This window comes from Pinus tabuliformis, chromosome 3_2 (assembly GCF_031772625.1).
Source record: "Pinus tabuliformis cultivar Carrire ecotype Pingquan chromosome 3_2, CPIR1, whole genome shotgun sequence".
Classification (NCBI taxonomy): domain Eukaryota; kingdom Viridiplantae; phylum Streptophyta; class Pinopsida; order Pinales; family Pinaceae; genus Pinus; species Pinus tabuliformis.
Genome location: NC_142302.1, coordinates 827,616,732 through 827,628,859, shown reverse-complemented (window position 1 = coordinate 827,628,859; position 12,128 = coordinate 827,616,732).

Here is a 12,128-nt window from a genome sequence, read left to right as displayed (position 1 = left end):
TTAGCAATGATCTGGATTTTTGATGGATCAACTTTAATGCCTTGAAAAGAAATATAGTGGCCTAATACTATCCCTTCATTTAACATCATAAAGAACTTTTCATTGCTCAGGGACAGATTAGCTTCAATACATCTCTTCAAAACTTTTTCAAGATTCTCTAATGCATGCTCAAATGAATTACCATACGCTGAAAAATCATCCATGTAAACTTCAACACAGTCATGAACTAAATCAGCAAAAATAGCTAATACAGCTCTCTGAAATGTAGCTGGAGAATTGCAAAGTCCAAATGGTAAAACATTATAAGCATAAGTGCCCCAAGGACAAGTAAAAGTGGTTTTGTCCTGGTCCTCTAAGGCTATCCTGATCTGGTTGTAGCCACTGAAACCATCAAGAAAAGAGAATGATGATTTCCCAGCTAATGTGTCTAGCACTTGGTCGATAAATGGTAGTGGGAAATAATCTTTGAGGGTTGCTTTGTTCAATTGTCTATAATCAACACAAATCTGCCACTTGCCATTTTTCTTGGGCACTACTACCAATGGGGATACCCACTGACTGTCAGAGATAGGATAGATAAAATTGACTTTCAATAGTTTTTGTAATTCCTCTCTAACAATATCCTGAAGCATGGGATTCATTCGTCTCTGCGGTTGCCTCATTGGTTTGATATTACTATCCATATAAATATGGTGAGTTCATGTTTCAAGGTGAATTCCTGTTATCGACATTTTTGGGCACTGCAACCCCAATCAAACATGTCCATAGACCAAGGGCTCCTAAGTACCTAAAAGTGTTGTTCCATCCCCTAAAAGAACAAGGTCAGCTGATTACATCATCTCCCAGAAGTTCTCCATGAAAAACTACTCAGAACTAGTCAAAACTGGACCATCTCACCTTCTCCATGGTCAAAGTGCGTTGCATCCCACCTAAATGCACATGGGAGGTGCGATGCATACTAAAAATCCCTTCTATGGGGTGCGATGGGCGAGAGTGGACAAATGGAAGAGTCAATTAGCGAGGTGGAGGATCATGGAATCTTCCATAAACTTCTCCTGTGACACTTGCCTCTTTGCATTCGCCCAGGGATGAGTAAGAGATCATCAATCTCCAAGTGGAATCAAGAACTATCAGAGAGAGGACACTAATCAAATCTCAGAAGCTGACTCACCTCCCTGCAATCATCTATATATGGATGCCTCATCCCAGAGATTCAAAGGCTAGAATTTTGTATCTTGTAAGGAAGTGCTGCTGGTTTCTTGGTGTAACATCATAGTGTTGGGTAATCTAAGATTTTCATGAGGTGAAGAAGGGCTTTCTTGCTGAGAGGATGACGTTGGGTCAAAACAATTGGTTGTAATCCTCTTTGCTATTCTTGAAGCTGGGTAGACGAGGAAGCGAGTGGAAAAGATCTATCAGAAGGGAGAGGAATCAAGCAAGGAACCAAGCGCAAGACAAAGGTTGGTCTCCTTTGTTCCCCTCTCATCTACTTCTCATAAACGAAAACGAAAGTAGTTTTAGTTTGTTTGTTTCTAAGATAGATACCAGTCTTAGTGGGATTAGCAGATCCGAGTGGACACTAGATTTTCTGATAACAAAATGGTGACTCAACTAGGGAACGAATAGATTGTTTGTTTGTCTATATTTGTTTGCTTTATAAACTTACAGACGGAGCCTGAAGTCAAGCCAGCTAGCCTTCGAACTGCATTTTCTATGCAAGTGCAAAGTAGATCAATGTTGCTTCAGTCTATCTCCGGGTTTTGTTTATGAACTAAACAATCGATTTACAAACTCTCTAATTGCCCTTGTGGTGGCTCTACTAACCTCCTTAGATCTACCCCTGTGATTTATTTACTGATTATCACTTGCTTGGCCTAAATCCTTGAACTGTGCTGCAAACTGTGATCAAGAACTGGATCAAAAGTCTTGCACTGTACCATCGCACCCTCTCTTCAAGGATATCAGTATGCATCGCACTTCCCTATGCTATGGTGGGATGCATACTGGAATCCCTGTGTAACTGGTGCGCTGATCAGAAAAGACTAATTTTGCCTCCAGACTTTGGTTTTTCTTCACTTTTTTCAGCTTTATTTAGGAGTTTTGTTGTCTGTAGTCAGTATACCTCTGTTAGAAACCCCCTTCCTTGCCATTATTCCGCCTCCATTGTGCAAAGAACTATAAATGTTTTTATGTATTGTGAGCCATTTTCAGTTCTCTTTTACAAAGAAGTAGCATAATTGAACTGCCATTTCTTGATTTGGAAGTGTCGCAAGTGTCGTTTTCAGTCATAGAAGAGAATCTGATTGTTCTTGATAGTCAATTACACTGTTACTCTTGTATTTGATTTGAATTAGTAGTTTTTTAAGTGCCGAAAGCAAGTTTTCAATTCCAAATCGCAAAGTGTCGTCATTGTCTTCAGTTTGTCTTGAAAATAAGCTTGTTAGTAATGTCGCTTTGAAAAATAATCCAGATTTACGCTTAGCTTTCTTTTTATCATTCACACATTAAGAAGGCTGAAAACAAATACATGCATATGCATTTGCATTTAGACTATTTGTTGGTTTGATTTAGGACAGTGCATATAGTGTGTGCTCTCTGCTCTATGTTGAAAGAATATCATCTCTCTTTCTTTAGTAGCTAGGATTTTCATTGCAAAAATAAGATTAAACGATTGTTTATCATCGTAGATTGCATTTTAGGAATTGTACAACTACATCATGCTGTGAACCTAAAAGGAAAATTTCTTAAGAAAGATCAACTGTAAAATAAATTTAATGAACCTAAAAATGCTTTGGAACCTAACGCACAACATCTAGAAGTCTAGGCTAGAGACGTATTCTGGCGTCGTAAAGCCTGGTAACTGTCGCTTTCACTGTTGGTTGGGTGATTCCTCCTCTTTGAGACGGAAAGTACCAGTATGGACTTGTGCTCCCACGTACCGTCGAGTATATATTGGGAGACCACAATAGGATATATCCTTTATCCATATGAAGCTGTGTCTGCCACCCTATCGATCGCAATGCACTGAACACAGCATTCAGGAAGATTGACTGCCATACCGTAAAAAGTATTCTGTAGTTTGCGATTGGTTTGGTAATCCCTCTGTCTAGATTTCCAGAGTAGTCTCTTTCATTCCTTTTCAGACTCCTTAAAGGAAAAGGTCCATCTGAGCACTTGTCACTTCAAGCTCATTAAAAATCGAAGGCGACTAGAGTCATCTTTTGTTTTTTCTCGACTCTTAAAAATTGAAAAAACAAGTTGTGTCAAAGTGTCTAAAATTCATTTAATTCAGAAACATATTTCCCCTTGATTTTTAGTTGATCGAGTAATCTGCAATCGTGGAAGAAATTCAATTGAAACCCCATCGTTCGCGGAGGCTTACGAGTCAACCATCTTTGTCTCCAAAATCAAAACTGTTACGGACGAAGCAAACTCATTTAACCGGTTCAAAATCCCCTGGTAAAGTTGGAAAAAGTGTTCCGACACCATCGGAGACGCCGGTTACTCCAAACATTTCTGGTATCCCTGCCTTTACAGAAGAAGTTCCGCAGCCACCAAGGACAGTAGAGCCGATCCTAGTGTGAAGGTAAACACTTATATTACTGAACCAACTCCATCTACAGCTGATTCGGAAGGTGTTATGCCCCAAACATCTGTCGCTGCAGAATCTATACCTTATTCGACAATAGAAATATTTTACGGACCTAACGGTCTACCTCTTCCACCTGGTATGATTGCTATAGAAGAGATTGTGGAGGATCCTCCATCTAGTACTCCATCGCAATTTGGAGTCGGGATCACCCTATATCCTTCTTCATCAGAAATTAGTCTACTGTTATCATAAGCTCCTGTAGAATCGCTAGGTAATCTTTTGGATAGACTAGAAATGTCTGAACAACTGTCGACATCTAGGACTGTGTCATCGGACACAGTGACGGCAAAACTTCCTGTTGTCACTCCAACAATGTTTGTCGGCATACCATATGTCCCAACTAGCTCTCGATCGCTAGATGGGGCCCACTCAGGGGCTATTTCGATAGTATGGTCCATTCCCGTTTGTTCATCCGGAATAATATCCGGGAGCTCTTATGTTGAGTCTCAGCAAATTGATCCTTCACGGTGTCAATTTGGGCAGTCCGGTCCTCAAGGGAAAATCATTCCTTTGAGTACCGGATTACCGCCGTATGGGGGGAAATATACCCTTTCATTGTCTCCTCCGAGAGAACAACCATACGAGAGTTCATAACAAAATTCAGGTTATGCTGGAATTACATCTAGCGATTGGGTGCTAATACTGCCTCAACAACCAAGAGTTGTATACTCAATGCAACAATGTTTACCTATGTCAAATATACCAACTACGCCGGCTATTGTGACGGTGTCACAAGTACAAGCATTGCATGTTGTATGCCAACCTCAGGTTTCTCAGGTTGTAATGCAACAGCCTCTTATCCCTGCGACTCAACCACAATCACCAACTAGTGGAATGACACAGGCCCAAGCGGGTACAATTACCCCTCATCTTGGTCAAACAGCTAGTATTGGACAATAGCACATGGCTTCACAACCATGGCTGGTGCATTATCAACAATCACAATTCCAACAAGTTTACCAAGGATCTGAGCAACAAATCTTTAGAAATAATGGGCAGTCGTATATTCAAAATAGTCAAAATCAACCATTCTATAATGGTTATGCCCATCAACCTTACCAAAGTTACCAGCATCAAATGCATTATGCTGGTATGCAAAGACCAACTGCCCAGGCGATTCAATCTTATCCTGGGTATGCTTCGCGAAACCTAAATCAACAGTTACCCTTCGTGGCGACTTTAGAGTTACCGGATCTAAATCGGCTAACAAACGATCCAATTGCTTACGCCCCTTGGTGGCCAGCGATTCCACATAAACTTCTGTCAGATATTTCTAAATTTAATGGAAATCTTGGTGAAGACCCGTTGAATCATGTGATGACCTTTCATCTGTGGTCTTCATCAAACACCCTAAACGATGATTCGATTAGGCTTCACCTTTTTCGGAGAACGTTAACTGGTCCGGTAGCAAAATGGTATATCGAATTACCTAGAGCTCTGTTTGATAACTTCAGTACCCTAGCCACAACCTTTTTAACCCATTTTCAGTTACCCATAAGGTACGAAACGGGAACAAAACTTCTTACTAATTTCAAGCAAATGACGGCCACTCACATATCCGATCATATTCATGAGTGGCAACGTTGTCGTAGAATGGTAAAAACGTATGTTCCTGATCAGCTTTTAGCTGAATGGTTTATTAAGTCATTATTACCTTCCATTACAGAAGATGTGGCAAAGGGAGGAGTCGTCACTGAAGAGCAAGTTATTTCTCGTGCGCAATATTTAGACTTGATTTATACTCAGTCTGGCATGCTCTATGATAAAATCCCTGACGCTCCCAGACCAGAATTTTTCGTTCCTCCTCCTCCTAAATCGAACAATGACTCTCATGCTAGCGATGGCGTGATTGGTACGACAGACACGAAATCAACAAAGGCTACATCTAAAAAGGCCCGTAAGATTTCTAGTCAAAATGCAAAAGAAGAACTTCTCACCTCGGAAGTAAATGTCGTCTCAACAGACAAAGGCAAAGAAACCAAGCAACTAGGAGGCAAGAAGAAAAACAAAGGGAAGAAGAAGAAAAACGAGGAATCATCACCTAAAAAATCTTCTGCAAACCCTTCCGGAGATAAGAAACCAAATCGTCCATGTCTTATATGTGATGAGGATTATTGGACGAGAGATTTTCCACATAAAGCTGAAGTTAAGAAACTCTTTAAGGGTTCAAAAACCTCAGCGGTATTGACTGATCCGTTTCCAAACCCGGGAAACAAACTGGTTGCTAATCAAAGTGCTTCATGATCCCAAGTGCTTATGTTTTCCATTTAAAAACATCAAAATGATGCTTTGATATCGACAAGGAATAAAGATTACGAGAATCCACAGTTGTCGAACAACAAGGCTACTGATCAACTGAGTAGTTCGACAACAACTTCAACCGAAGTTGTGCCACCCATCATTCCTGAGCTAACGATAAAGCCGCCAAAGGGAGTAGTACACAAATCAACATTTAATCCTCGTGCCAAAGTAGCACAGGATTATAATATAGTAGAGGACCTGGCCCAATCACCGTCCGCTATGTCGACACTTGAGGTACCGCAAAATTTCCCCTCCCAAAAGCAGGCTCTATTATCAGTAATAGGTGGGATTGAGCCAACGGATTCCAATCTTGTATCCTTTAATCACAAAGGATATGACCCTCAGTTACTAGCTCAACTAGCTTTCCTTATTCAAGTGAAAGCCCTCAACAAAACAGTTCATCGAACAATTATTGATGAGGGGGCATCTACATGTATTATGTTGATGAGTTGTTGGAAAAATTTAGGCTCATCACCCTTGTCGCGATCGTCAACGATATTAAAATCATTTGATGGACGATCATACACTCCATATGGGATTTTAAGTAACTTGCAAGTTGAACTGGGGGGCAAAACAGTAGAAATTGATGTTGAGGTTATCGATGAAAACCTCGATTACAACATCCTACTGGGAAGGCCTTGGATTTATGCTATGGCTGCAGTTGTGTCAACATACTTCAGGAAGATTGCATTTCCCTTTCAAGGAGGAATTACGATCGTCGACCAACAAACATTTCTCCCCAATAGTTCACAAGTTACGGGAAGCATTCTGATGATCCACGGAAGCCCTAATTCACTCCAAAATATTGGAGTAGGCCTACTAAAAGACCCTACATTGATGGGGACTTTTGCCCTACCGCCTCCAAACAATCTGGCAGAAGTGGCAACGGTGGGAACCTGCAATATGATATCTTCTAGATTCAGAAGATTCCTGAACATTTTGTCAGCATGGATCATCGCCCTAATAGAAATATTGTAGCAATCAATTTTCTTGGCCTGGGGGGAAAACCCAAATCAACGCTCATCGAGTGTTTGGATAGATAGATCTAAGGAATATGGTACCTCTTCAGATCCTTGGTCGCATATACATTCTACAGACAAAGGAATCATTCATTCAATGATGTTAGGAGAGGAACCATGGGAATATTACCACCATCATTCCCATCTTCCAGATTACCACGAAGATTATTCCAGTGACCTTAATCATCCTTCAGTTTTTGATTTTCTATCAAACACTGTAAATACGGTGGATTATGAGGATAGTTCTTTTACTAAAAAACCTCATTAAAAAATGAAACAACTCCCTTTCCAAATCGAGCCTTTGATTACGAGCTCGTAAAATCCAAGTCGAGTCCTTCAAAGATATCAAAGGTAAACCTTCATTCCAACCACCAAGTTGAATGCAATGAAGCTTGGGGGGCATGCACCTCAATTTGCATTATTATGCTGGGGGCATGCAAACTTATCATGAGCAGTGTTACCGCAGGGTTCAAGTTTGTTAAAAAATAAACCCGCCACGAGCAGTTTTTATGTGGAGTTCAAGCTCGTTAAAAATTAAACATAAGCAATGTGAAAATGTTTCCCCCAGAGTTTAAGCTCATTTATTAAAAAATGAACCAATCTCCGGTAAATAACCATTGTGAATGCATTATCATTAGCCTTTGAAGCCTTGGTCGTGTTCTCATCATCACCTCCACTCTGTATTGGCCTATCATTCACCTCCATTTGATTGTTTACCTTTTTTGAGGAACAGCTGCGAAGAGTGATCCTGTTAGCCATCCTTGTGACACTGCCATGATTGGAAAATTCCAAACCTTACCTAGAATTAGCTGCTACCCGAATTTGTCACTCGTTCCTCGAAAAACGAGTCTCCTTTAAGCTCTTTTCATCTGACTCGTAAAATATGAAAAGATTACCGATTAATTGGCCTCTCCAGCTCGTTAAAGTGACCGGAAGTGCTATCCCTCCTTTAGATTTTAATCTTTTGGACCTGAGGGATTATTACACAAAAAGATCGAGCGCTTGTTTTGTTCGGCTCGTTAAAATTACCAAAAATTCATCCCTTTTGTATTATTTTATACCTTTTCGGACTTAAGGGATTATATGACGAAAAATGATTGTTGGATTTTTATTTACGTCCCTTTCAGACTCTCTAAAATTGAAAAGGATCGAGTTATCTTTGTCGTTAAACTCGTTAAAACCGAATAGCGACAAACTTGTCCACACGGACAAGAACGAGTTTCACTGTCGCTAGGCTCGTTAAAACATAGCGATGGGTTTGCCCAAAGGGAAAATTATAGAACAAACATATGTTATCCTCCTCAACCTTGACAAAAATAAAGAGGTACTGGTCAGCAATGACTGGGGAAAAATTGGGAAGAAAACTTGAAGAAACTTTATTGGTAGCAAGTCGCTCTTGAACATGACACTTTCACTCCGCATCCGAGTCAGGTTGGGTTGTTCCGTTCACTGGTCATATCACCATTGGTCCATCACACTATCCACATTTGGGGTTAACGCTACCAATCCATCATGTCAGTGTCTCCGGTACGTTCAAGAGAAGTCGCTCAGAGAATTCACCTGTGTCTCATCCGCTGCAATACATTCACGCTCCATTCTTTCGTGACCGCCACCCTGAACTTATATCATGAGATCGTTTTCACCTCCATTAAAATCATTTGCTCCGTTCCATGTCGTAGATGTGGGATTCATTAAGGCCCTCCTACGACGGATCGCTTCTTGTCAACATCAGCTCATTATCTAGGAAGTCGATCTAGGAACAACCCTTTTAGTACTTTGAAGCTTGCATGCCTCAATGGCAAGTTTCTCACTTCCGGCGACAGGTTTACATCAATGGCCTTCGACCGAAAGATTTTGCATGGTGTTCGATGCCAAGTCGCTTTTCACACCACATGAATTGTACTGTCGTACCTTGAGGGTCATCATCATTATCGGTGATTCCTCTCGCACCTGTTAACAGCTTACATCACTGGCTGGTAATTAGGTGATGTTTTTCCATGTTCGACTCCAGAACATCTTTCACATGGATTGACTTGTACTTTGAGTGAATATCGAACGAGATTGAAGACCCTGGATCTAGTTTCATCCATCTGGGCTGCGATATATATTCAGGAAAATAAAGACATCAAATGTACATCATTGTTGCACAGATAATCATCCAAACTAAGGGATGATGGCTCTACAGGAATCATCAGTCTGCACTCAAACAATTGTCTGTCTTATGTGCAAGAAAATAAATTTATAAAGCTGAGCATGGGAATGCCCATCTCAGCTAGATCATGAAAATATTATGAAGATAATGTATTGTATTGTATCTTATTACAGGTCGCCTTCCAGCTCGAGAAAACTTCGGATCCTCATGATAAAGCATTTCACCCGACATCAAAAGATTAACGACCTCATGCTTTAGGGGGCAACTGTTATAGACATTTTTGGGCACTGCAACCCCAATCAAACATGTCCATAGACCAAGGGCTCCTAAGTCCCTAAAAGTTTTGTTCCATCCCCTAAAAGAAAAAGGTCAGCTGATTACATCATCTCCCAGAAGTTCTCCATGAAAAACTACTCAGAACTGGTCAAAACTGGACCATCTCACCTGCTCCATGGTCAAAGTGCGTTGCATCCCACCTAAATGCACATGGGAGGTGCGATGCATACTAAAAATCCCTTCTATGGGGTGCAATGGGCGAGAGTGGACAAATGGCAAAGTCAATTTGCGAGGTGGAGGATCATGGAATCTTCCAGAAACTTCTCATGTGACACTTGCCTCTTTGCATTCGCCTAGGGATGATTAAGAGATCATCAATCTCCAAGTGGAATCAAGAACTATCAGAGAGAGGACACTAATCAAATCTCAGAAGCTAACTCTCCTCCCTGCAATCATCTATATATGGATCCCTCAACCCAGAGATCCAAAGGCTGGAATTTTGTATCTTGTAAGGAAGTGTTGCTGGTTTCTTGGTGTAACATCATAATGTTGGGCGATCTAAGCTTTTCATGAGGTGAAGAAGGGCTTTCTTGCTAAGAGGATGACGCTGGGTCAGAATAATTGGTTGTAATCCTCTTTGCTATTCTTGATATTAATAAAGCTATTCAAGTTTTCCTACACATTCTTGTATGATTGATGATATATGCTTTTGTGTGGTCAATATATATCTGGTCCTATATTGTTTATGATAGTAGATCTTTGTTCTTGGATAGTGTTATGCTGCTTTGATTCTACAGGTGCTCTTTGAAGCTGGGTAGACGAGGATGCGAGTGGCAAAGATCTATCATAAGAGAGAGGAATCAAGCAAGGAACCAAGTGCAAAACAGAGGTTGGTCTCCTTTGTTCTCCTCTTATCTACTTCTCATAAAGGAAAACGAAAGTAGTTTTAGTTTGTTTGTTTCTAAGATATCTACCAGTCTTAGTGGGATTAGCAGATCTGAGTGGACACTAGATTTCCTGATAACAATTTCGTCCATATCGGTGTAGTCCTAAGCAAATGCTTTCTGGTATTTTTTCAATAATTGAGTCAATTTTTCCTCCTAAGATGAGTCTAGGTGAGTGCCAATATTCAATTTTTTTCCTGGACCAATCTCTATGGCCTTGCTCTGTGTGTTTGTGATAGATTGGATAGGAAAAATGTTCTAAAATGTTGTTTGCAAGGAATGAATGGTGCATGTTTCCTGAAAGTTTTGTGCCAAAAGTTCATCTGCAGCATGGTATTGGTCGTTTCTCAATTCTTTGGAAACATCAGGTTGAGAAAGGAACAATTCTACCAGATCATCATTATTATGTTCTTGAAAATCATAGATTTGGTTGATGCTGAAAACAGATTGAACTTCTTCCTTGTCATTGTATTTATCGTCAAGCCATAAATTGTGTGCTACTGCTGGTGATTGTGCTAATGGGTAAAGAGTGAGTTGTTTTCTTTCAGTTCCTCATGAAATGATCATATTACTTGATCGACATCCTATGAATGCATCAGCAGTTGCTAACCATGGTCTACCAAGGATGATAGAGTGTCCTCCTAAATTGGATTTTGGCTGAAGAACTAAAAAGGCCACTGGATACTCCCAAGATTCCAGTGAAACAATTATGTCCTCCAAAATCCCTTCAGGAATCACTTTAGACCTATCGCGAGTTCTAGAATAATTGTTGTGTGCTGCAAATTTGTGAGCTGGAGTGTTTTCATAGTTTCAAGAGTCATCACATTTATTGCGGCCCCAAGGTCAATTAAGGTGTTTAGAATATGTATGTTGTTAATGATTGTAGTGACTCTGGGAATACTAGGATCAACATATTTTTCCATTGAAATGGTGTTTTTCATAAGGCCAGCTAAATGTCCAATAACATGAATAGTTTTTGGATCAACTGTTTTCCTAGTAGGCTTTTTAAGGCACAATTCTTTGATGGCTTTAGTATATATGGGAATGTCTTTTATGGCTTGTAGTAGTGGAGTTTTATATAGACATTCTTTAGCTCATCTAAAATATCAAACTGTGGTATAGACATGGGAAGTTTTGTTTGGACCAATCTGTTTGGAAAAGGTGGTGGATGCAACGGTTGCATTTGTTTATTTTTTATGTCATCATTTTGTTTCCTTTGAATTGGAGTTTCATTTTCATTTTTTTCGTTTTCTTCTTGTTTATCAGCTGTTGGAGATTCTTTGTGAAGTATCTTACCAGACCTCAAATTGATATTTTGCAAGGGTAATGTGGGATATGATGGTCCCTCATCTACATTATAAGTTGGTCTCTCTGCTCTGTTATTTGGATTTGGTACAGGTTGAGCAGGGATTTGAGTAGGTCTAGGAGGTAGTTGGTTATATGGAATTTGTAATTGTGGTGGATTTATCGGTGGAGGAGCAGGTAATGCTTGTTGAGTGGATTGGGTTGATGTGGGTAAACAACTTGCTGCTAAGGATATTGCTGATATGGTTGAGGATATGGCGAATATGGCTGATGATATTGTTGATATGGCTGCGAATATGGTTGGTATGGTTGAGGATATGGTTGATATTGTTGAGAGTATTGCTGAGATGGTCTCCATTATTGTTGTGGGTAATTTTGGTGCTGCCATGGCATGGGTACATTCCACAAATTCTGAGCATACATCTGATCATGTGCAAGAAATTACGAATTCTGGTTTGGGAACATACCTTCAGGTGGAG